The sequence below is a fragment of the Harpegnathos saltator genome, unplaced genomic scaffold, assembly GCF_003227715.2.
Source record: "Harpegnathos saltator strain DR-91 unplaced genomic scaffold, Hsal_v8.6 scaffold51, whole genome shotgun sequence".
Lineage (NCBI taxonomy): Eukaryota > Metazoa > Arthropoda > Insecta > Hymenoptera > Formicidae > Harpegnathos > Harpegnathos saltator.
The window spans coordinates 1,807,479-1,817,782 of NW_020230327.1; positions in this window are offsets into that span (position 1 = coordinate 1,807,479).

Genomic DNA, 10,304 nt, shown 5'->3' on the forward strand with positions numbered 1-10,304 from the left:
GCCAAAGAAGTCGGGATTATCCGATCGAATTGAATGGTACTGGATTATCGACGGATGAAGGGTAGGAAAACTTATACTCCTTCGTATTATCTTCCTAAACGGATGGAGACTATCCGGGGTTTCATGTATCGCAAGTAATTATAGTCCTTCAAACTCTCTCTACATTTTGTGATCTATCAATTGATATCGACTCCTTCTACTCTCCCATAGAAGTCGTGAGATATTCGTACGGTATGAAGTGCTGAGTATATTCGATGGAGAAAGTATGATAATAAGTCTTTACCTCGATTATCTCTCTATTATGGTTTTATGAGATATCTATGGCTTCGGGTAGTGTTACATCGTAAATATAAGTCCTTTTCATAACTCTCTGACATTTGGACTACTATTATGGCGATCCTCTCTACTCCTCATATAATATGATAGGTCGGGATGATATTTGTACGGCATATGTCAATGGCTGGTATATCGACGTGATGGATAAGGGATTAGATATTATACCAATCCTTCGATAACTCTTATTTATCTGTGTTTCGAGATAAAGCTAGGCTTTCTGTGACAGGTGTCTTAAATTATGGAAGGCCCTTTCTAATATATACTTCTAGCTCATTGGATACTTTTACTCAATGACGATCCCTCGTATTATCTCACTAATAGATAGTCGGATGATTGTTATATCGTTGTCAGTGAGAATGGTGGATATCGAGGCGAGGAAGGTTATGATATTATGACTTTAACTCCTCGCTTCGGTATATTCGTTATACAGACCTGGTATAGATGATATCTAGGTGCTCGGTGACAGTGTATCTCGGCATTTTTAAGATCCGAATATTATTATTTGCACTTTCAATAACCTGCTACATTGGACTTATAATGATCTGATCTCCTATTCCTGATATTAGAGCTGTGAGTATTGCTCGGATTGAAGGGTGGAGATCGACGGAGAAAAGGTTAGAAAACTTTAACTTCGATTATCTCCTAAACGGTTAGAGATACAGGCTTCGGACAGGTACCAAATTAAAGCCCTTTCAAAACCCTACATTTTGGACTACAATGACGACCCTCTACTCCCAATAGAAGCGGAGATATCGACGGATGAAGGCTGGATATCGACGGAGAAAGGTTAGAAAACTTTAACCTTCGATATCTCCTAAACGGTTAGAGATACAGGCTTCGGACAGGTACAAATTAAAGCCCTTTCAAAACCCTACATTTTGGACTACAATGACGACCCTCTACTCCCAATAGAAGCGGAGATATCGACGGATGAAGGCTGGATATCGACGGAGAAAGGTTGAAAACTTTAACCTTCGATATCTCCTAAACGGTTAGAGATACAGGCTTCGGACAGGTACCAAATTAAAGCCTTTCAAAACCCTACATTTTGGACTACAATGACGACCCTCTACTCCCAATAGAAGCGGAGATATCGACGATGAAGGCTGGATATCGACGGAGAAAGGTTGAAAACTTTAACCTTCGATATCTCCTAAACGGTTAGAGATACAGGCTTCGGACAGGTACCAAATTAAAGCCCTTTCAAAACCCTACATTTTGGACTACAATGACGACCCTCTACTCCCAATAGAAGCGGAGATATCGACGGATGAAGGCTGGATATCGACGGAGAAAGGTTAGAAAACTTTAACCTTCGATATCTCCTAAACGGTTAGAGATACAGGCTTCGGACAGGTACCAAATTAAAGCCCTTTCAAAACCCTACATTTTGGACTAAATGACGACCCTCTACTCCCAATAGAAGCGGAGATATCGACGAATGAAGGCTGGATATCGACGGAGAAAGGTTAGAAAACTTTAACCTTCGATATCTCCTAAACGGTTAGAGATACAGGCTTCGGACAGGTACACAGGTACCAAATTAAAGCCCTTTCAAAACCCTACATTTTGGACTACAATGACGACCCTCTACTCCCAATAGAAGCGGAGATATCGACGGATGAAGGCTGGATATCGACGGAGAAAGTTAAAAAATTTAACCTTCGATATCTCCTAAACGGTTAGAGATACAGGCTTCGGACAGGTACCAAATTAAAGCCCTTTCAAAACCCTACATTTTGGACTACAATGACGACCTCTACACTCCCAATAGAAGCGGAGATATCGACGGAATGAAGGCTGGATATCGACGGAGAAAGGTTAGAAAACTTTAACCTTCGATATCTCCTAAACGGTTAGAGATACAGGCTTCGGACAGGTACCAAATTAAAGCCCTTTCAAAACCCTACATTTTGGACTACAATGACGACCCTCTACTCCCATAGAAGCGGAGATATCGACGGATGAAGGCTGGATATCGACGGAGAAAGGTTAGAAAACTTTAACCTTCGATATCTCCTAAACGGTTAGAGATACAGGCTTCGGACAGGTACCAAATTAAAGCCCTTTCAAAACCCTACATTTTGGACTACAATGGCGACCTCTACTCCCAATAGAAGCGGAGATATCGACGAATGAAGGCTGGATATCGACGGAGAAAGGTTAGAAAACTTTAACCTTCGATATCTCCTAAACGGTTAGAGATACAGGCTTCGGACGGTACCAAATTAAAGCCCTTTCAAAACCCTACATTTTGGACTACAATGACGACCCTCTACTCCCAATAGAAGCGGAGATATCGACGGATGAAGGCTGGATATGACGGAGAAAGGTTAGAAAACTTTAACCTTCGATATCTCCTAAACGGTTAGAGATACAGGCTTCGGACAGGTACCAAATTAAAGCCCTTTCAAAACCCTACATTTTGGACTCAATGACGACCCTCTACTCCCAATAGAAGCGGAGATATCGACGGATGAAGGCTGGATATCGACGGAGAAAGGTTAGAAAACTTTAACCTTCGATATCTCCTAAACGGTTAGAGATACAGGCTTCGGACAGGTACCAAATTAAAGCCCTTTCAAAACCCTACATTTTGGACTCAATGACGACCTCTACTCCCAATAGAAGCGGAGATATCGACGGATGAAGGCTGGATATCGACGGAGAAAGGTTAGAAAACTTTAACCTTCGATATCTCCTAAACGGTTAGAGATACAGGCTTCGGACAGGTACCAAATTAAAGCCCTTTCAAAACCCTACATTTTGGACTACAATGACGACCCTACTCCCAATAGAAGCGGAGATATCGACGGATGAAGGCTGGATATCGACGGAGAAAGGTTAGAAAACTTTAACCTTCGATATCTCCTAAACGGTTAGAGATACAGGCTTCGGACAGGTACCAAATTAAAGCCCTTTCAAAACCCTACATTTTGGACTACAATGACGACCCTCTACTCCCAATAGAAGCGGAGATATCGACGGATGAAGGCTGGATATCGACGGAGAAAGTTTAGAAAATTTAAACCTTCGATATCTCCTAAACGGTTAGAGATACAGGCTTCGGACAGGTACCAAATTAAAGCCCTTTCAAAACCCTACATTTTGGACTACAATGACGACCCTCTACTCCCAATAGAAGCGGGTTTAGAGATATCGAAGGTTAAAGTTTTCTAACCTTTCTCCGTCGATATCCAGCCTGCATTCGTCGATATCTCCGCTTCTTTTTGGAGTAGAGGGTCGTCCATGTAGTCCAAAATGTAGGGTTTTGAAAGGGCTTTAATTTGGTACCTGTCCGAAGCCTGTATCTCTAACCGTTTAGGAGATATCGAAGGTTAAAGTTTTCCAAACTTTCTCCGTCGATATTCAGCCTTCAACCGTCGATATCTCCGCTTCTATTGGGAGTAGAGGGTCGTACATGTAGTCCAAAATGTAGGGTTTTGAAAGGGCTTTAATTTGGTACCTGTCCGAAGCCTGTATCTCTAACCGTTTAGGAGATATCGAAGGTTAAAGTTTTCCAACCTTTCTCCGTCGATATCTCCGCTTCTACTGGGAGTAGAGAGTCGTCCATGTAGTCCAAAATGTAGGGTTTTGAAAGGGCTTTAATTTGGTACCTGTCCGAAGCCTGTATCTCTAACCGTTTAGGAGATATCGAAGGTTAAAGTTTTCTAACCTTTTTCCGTCGATATCCAGCCTTCATCCGTCGATATCTCCGCTTCTATTGGGAGTAGAGGGTCGTCATTGTAGTCCAAAATGTAGGGTTTTGAAAGGGCTTTAATTTGGTACCTGTCCGAAGCCTGTATCTCTAACCGTTTAGGAGATATCGAAGGTTAAAGTTTTCCAACCTTTCTCCGTCGATATCTCCGCTTCTATTGGGAGTAGAGGGTCGTCATTGTAGTCCAAAATGTAGGGTTTTGAAAGGGCTTTAATTTGGTACCTGTCCGAAGCCTGTATCTCTAACCGTTTAGGAGATATCGAAGGTTAAAGTTTTCTAACCTTTCTCCGTCGATATCCAGCCTTCATCCGTCGATATCTCCGCTTCTATTGGGAGTAGAGGGTCGTTATTGTAGTCCAAAATGTAGGGTTTTGAAAGGGCTTTAATTTGGTACCTGTCCGAAGCCTGTATCTCTAACCGTTTAGGAGATATCGAAGGTTAAAGTTTTCTATCCTTTCTCCGTCGATATCCAGCCTTCATCCGTCGATATCTCCGCTTCTATTGGGAGTAGAGGGTCGTCATTGTAGTCCAAAATGTAGGGTTTTGAAAGGGCTTTAATTTGGTACCTGTCCGAAGCCTGTATCTCTAACCGTTTAGGAGATATCGAAGGTTAAAGTTTTCTAACCTTTCTCCGTCGATATCCAGCCTTCATCCGTCGATATCTCCGCTTCTATTGGGAGTAGAGGGTCGTCATTGTAGTCCAAAATGTAGGGTTTTGAAAGGGCTTTAATTTGGTACCTGTCCGAAGCCTGTATCTCTAACCGTTTAGGAGATATCGAAGGTTAAAATTTTCTAACCTTTCTCCGTCGATATCCAGCCTTCATCCGTCGATATCTCCGCTTCTATTGGGAGTAGATGGTCGTCATTGTAGTCCAAAATGTAGGGTTTTGAAAGGGCTTTAATTTGGTACCTGTCCGAAGCCTGTATCTCTAACCGTTTAGGAGATATCGAAGGTTAAAGTTTTCCAACCTTTCTCCGTCGATATCTCCGCTTCTACTGGGAGTAGAGAGTCGTCCATGTAGTCCAAAATGTAGGGTTTTGAAAGGGCTTTAATTTGGTACCTGTCCGAAGCCTGTATCTCTAACCGTTTAGGAGATATCGAAGGTTAAAGTTTTCTAACCTTTTTCCGTCGATATCCAGCCTTCATCCGTCGATATCTCCGCTTCTATTGGGAGTAGAGGGTCGTCATTGTAGTCCAAAATGTAGGGTTTTGAAAGGGCTTTAATTTGGTACCTGTCCGAAGCCTGTATCTCTAACCGTTTAGGAGATATCGAAGGTTAAAGTTTTCCAACCTTTCTCCGTCGATATCTCCGCTTCTATTGGGAGTAGAGGGTCGTCATTGTAGTCCAAAATGTAGGGTTTTGAAAGGGCTTTAATTTGGTACCTGTCCGAAGCCTGTATCTCTAACCGTTTAGGAGATATCGAAGGTTAAAGTTTTCCAACCTTTCTCCGTCGATATCCAGCCTTCAACCGTCGATATCTCCGCTTCTATTGGGAGTAGAGGGTCGTACATGTAGTCCAAAATGTAGGGTTTTGAAAGGGCTTTAATTTGGTACCTGTCCGAAGCCTGTATCTCTAACCGTTTAGGAGATATCGAAGGTTAAAGTTTTCCAACCTTTCTCCGTCGATATCACCGCTTCTACTGGGAGTAGAGAGTCGTCCATGTAGTCCAAAATGTAGGGTTTTGAAAGGGCTTTAATTTGGTACCTGTCCGAAGCCTGTATCTCTAACCGTTTAGGAGATATCGAAGGTTAAAGTTTTCTAACCTTTCTCCGTCGATATCCAGCCTTCATCCGTCGATATCTCCGCTTCTATTGGGAGTAGAGGGTCGTCATTGTAGTCCAAAATGTAGGGTTTTGAAAGGGCTTTAATTTGGTACCTGTCCGAAGCCTGTATCTCTAACCGTTTAGGAGATATCGAAGGTTAAAGTTTTCTAACCTTTCTCCGTCGATATCCAGCCTTCATCCGTCGATATCTCCGCTTCTATTGGGAGTAGAGGGTCGTCATTGTAGTCCAAAATGTAGGGTTTTGAAAGGGCTTTAATTTGGTACCTGTCCGAAGCCTGTATCTCTAACCGTTTAGGAGATATCGAAGGTTAAAGTTTTCTAACCTTTCTCCGTCGATATCCAGCCTTCATTCGTCGATATCTCCGCTTCTATTGGGAGTAGAGGGTCGTACATGTAGTCCAAAATGTAGGGTTTTGAAAGGGCTTTAATTTGGTACCTGTCCGAAGCCTGTATCTCTAACCGTTTAGGAGATATCGAAGGTTAAAGTTTTCCAACCTTTCTCCGTCGATATCCAGTCTTCATCCGTCGATATCTCCGCTTCTACTGGGAGTAGAGAGTCGTCCATGTAGTCCAAAATGTAGGGTTTTGAAAGGGCTTTAATTTGGTACCTGTCCGAAGCCTGTATCTCTAACCGTTTAGGAGATATCGAAGGTTAAAGTTTTCCAACCTTTCTCCGTCGATGTCCAGCCTTCATCCGTCGATATCTCCGCTTCTACTGGGAGTAGAGAGTCGTTCATGTAGTCCAAATTGTAGGGTTTTGAAAGGGCTTTAATTTGGTACCTGTCCGAAGCCTGTATCTCTAACCGTTTAGGAGATATCGAAGGTTAAAGTTTTCCAACCTTTCTCCGTCGATATCCAGCCTTCATCCGTCGATATCTCCGCTTCTACTGGGAGTAGAGGGTCGTCCATGTGGTCCAAAATGTAGGGTTTTGAAAGGGCTTTAATTTGGTATCTGTCCGAAGCCTGTATCTCTAACCGTTTAGGAGATATCGAAGGTTAAAGTTTTCCAACCTTTCTCCGTCGATATCACCGCTTCTACTGGGAGTAGAGAGTCGTCCATGTAGTCCAAAATGTAGGGTTTTGAAAGGGCTTTAATTTGGTACCTGTCCGAAGCCTGTATCTCTAACCGTTTAGGAGATATCGAAGGTTAAAGTTTTCTAACCTTTCTCCGTCGATATCCAGCCTTCATCCGTCGATATCTCCGCTTCTATTGGGAGTAGAGGGTCGTCATTGTAGTCCAAAATGTAGGGTTTTGAAAGGGCTTTAATTTGGTACCTGTCCGAAGCCTGTATCTCTAAACGTTTAGGAGATATCGAAGGTTAAAGTTTTCTAACCTTTCTCCGTCGATATCCAGCCTTCATCCGTCGATATCTCCGCTTCTATTGGGAGTAGAGGGTCGTCATTGTAGTCCAAAATGTAGGGTTTTGAAAGGGCTTTAATTTGGTACCTGTCCGAAGCCTGTATCTCTAACCGTTTAGGAGATATCGAAGGTTAAAGTTTTCTAACCTTTCTCCGTCGATATCCAGCCTTCATTCGTCGATATCTCCGCTTCTATTGGGAGTAGAGGGTCGTACATGTAGTCCAAAATGTAGGGTTTTGAAAGGGCTTTAATTTGGTACCTGTCCGAAGCCTGTATCTCTAACCGTTTAGGAGATATCGAAGGTTAAAGTTTTCCAACCTTTCTCCGTCGATATCCAGTCTTCATCCGTCGATATCTCCGCTTCTACTGGGAGTAGAGAGTCGTCCATGTAGTCCAAAATGTAGGGTTTTGAAAGGGCTTTAATTTGGTACCTGTCCGAAGCCTGTATCTCTAACCGTTTAGGAGATATCGAAGGTTAAAGTTTTCCAACCTTTCTCCGTCGATGTCCAGCCTTCATCCGTCGATATCTCCGCTTCTACTGGGAGTAGAGAGTCGTTCATGTAGTCCAAATTGTAGGGTTTTGAAAGGGCTTTAATTTGGTACCTGTCCGAAGCCTGTATCTCTAACCGTTTAGGAGATATCGAAGGTTAAAGTTTTCCAACCTTTCTCCGTCGATATCCAGCCTTCATCCGTCGATATCTCCGCTTCTACTGGGAGTAGAGGGTCGTCCATGTGGTCCAAAATGTAGGGTTTTGAAAGGGCTTTAATTTGGTACCTGTCCGAAGCCTGTATCTCTAACCGTTTAGGAGATATCGAAGGTTAAAGTTTTCCAACCTTTCTCCGTCGATATCTCCGCTTCTACTGGGAGTAGAGAGTCGTGCATGTAGTCCAAAATGTAGGGTTTTGAAAGGGCTTTAATTTGATACCTGTCCGAAGCCTGTATCTCTAACCGTTTAGGAGATATCGAAGGTTAAAGTTTTCCAGCCTTTCTCCGTCGATATCCAGCCTTCCTCCGTCGATATCTCCGCTTCTACTGGGAGTAGAGTCGTTCATGTAGTCGAAAATGTAGGGTTTTGAGAAGACTTTAATTTGGTACCAGAGCCAGGCCTGTATCTCTAACCGTTTAGGAGATATCGAAGGTTAAATTTTTCCAACTTGTACCGTTGATATCTCCGCTTCTACTGGGAGTTGAGAGTCGAAATTTATAGTGAAAATAGGGTTTTTACAGGACTACATTTTGGCAAAAGCGCGTTCCTGTGTCTTGATCGGTTTCGAAGATAAAGACGCGTTCTTATATCTTTAGCCATTTAGGAGATATCGAAAGTTACTTTCCGCATACTTATCCCCAAAAATGATCGAGATGCGGATTAAACAGCCGCGGGAGCAACTGAGGAAGGAAGAGCAATGCGATTTTTAGGACCTCAATGGCTGCAGGCTCTGATTTCTTTTGGTCTTTATCACCGACGAAAAAAGTGCCCATTTTTAAGTGCGATCATAAAATATGCGACTACTTTGTCACCTTTATATCATCATCGTCCGCCTCAATCTCCCACCCTTGTTAGAGTATCAACGCACGATCTAGCGCGAGTTATGAAAATTCAGTTTCCGGGAGGAAACTAGTCGGGGGACGTTCGCAGCCGCGTTGGAATTTAACGCTCGCGTGCGCAAGAGCCTAACATTCTATTCGCGAGGGTTCGCTGTTGCCCCTCTTTTCACAATGGTGCGGATATTTATCTCCTTTCTTTCTTATTTTCCGCGACGATACCGCGACGTGGCGCTAACGAGTCAAGTTCGCTTATAATCAGCGTTTATGTCAAGAGTGCTTCTCGTGAACATTCCGCTCGAGAGGTTAATCTGCGATAGAAAGCGACCGGAGGCCGCTGTGGTTTAAAGTTAAATTGCAGCAACGGTATTGTTATCGGGTAGCCCTGAGACGGGCTGCTGTCATCCGTCCGTGACATCTGCCGCGCGCCTTTGCGATTATCGGCAAATTCACAGTTTTCTCGATTGCTCGCGCGATTTCAGGTGGCCATAATATGGCGATAATACATAGCAATATGTGGCAATAATATATGGCAACAACATATGGCAATAATGTATAGCAACAATATACGGCAACAATATATGGCAACAATATATGGCAATAATATATGGCCATTATATATGGCAATAATTCAAGGAATATATTTGTCGTTACAAAAGTCAATGCAAATTTGCGACATGCACAATGTAATAATAAAAGAGCTCTCTGCGAGCATTGAGTCAAACGCTCACCGATGATGATATTGATGATGTCCCGTTGCATCCAACCAGATCCACCAATGTCCGCCCATGTCCGCCCAAGCTGCCGCTCTCCGCATGTCGCGCAGCATCCATCTTGCAGCGCGTCCCACGTTGATTGCTACACTTTCGCCACACTTCCACGACGCGGTCGATACTTGTATGAGAGCGGCGACATTTGCGTCAATTAACGAATGTTTTACGTCGACATCGTTGGAAACTTTTTACGCGCTGCGAAACGGACTCTATAAACTCGATCAGCTAGGAGCAAGAACCGTGTGAAAATTTATCGACTCGTCCAACAGATTTTTACGGCGCTTTTCGCGATCGCGTCTGAAAAGTCGCGAAAATGCGGGAGTATCGATATCTACGAGAATATTCGCGAATGCATGAGAGGAAAGATTAGACAATCAGAAACCGGTCTCTTCGAGAGAGCGCAAAGAGAGAGAGAGAGAGAGAGAGAGAGAGAGAGAGAGAGAGCGGGGCAAAGTTTTCATGCATGATAGTTCTGTCACGACGAAGCTTACGTTCGCGATACTTTGGCGAAATGAGAATTTAAGTTTTCTTTGTTAGCAGCGCGGGTTAAAACGCGTATTGATAACCGCGGTCGCGATATTCAAAGGCACGCGAGCGAGGATACCTCAAGCTTGGCGTGCGCTGGCGCAATTTTTGGCGCATTATACGCTACTCGAGACAATAGGGATTGTAATGAATATTGCCAAATAATTTTACAGCCTGTTTTAAGGAAATAAAAGAAAAGTAGCCAACGGTATCGGCATTTATGCGTATGAAAATATTTTACGCGGACAATTGAATATTGTCA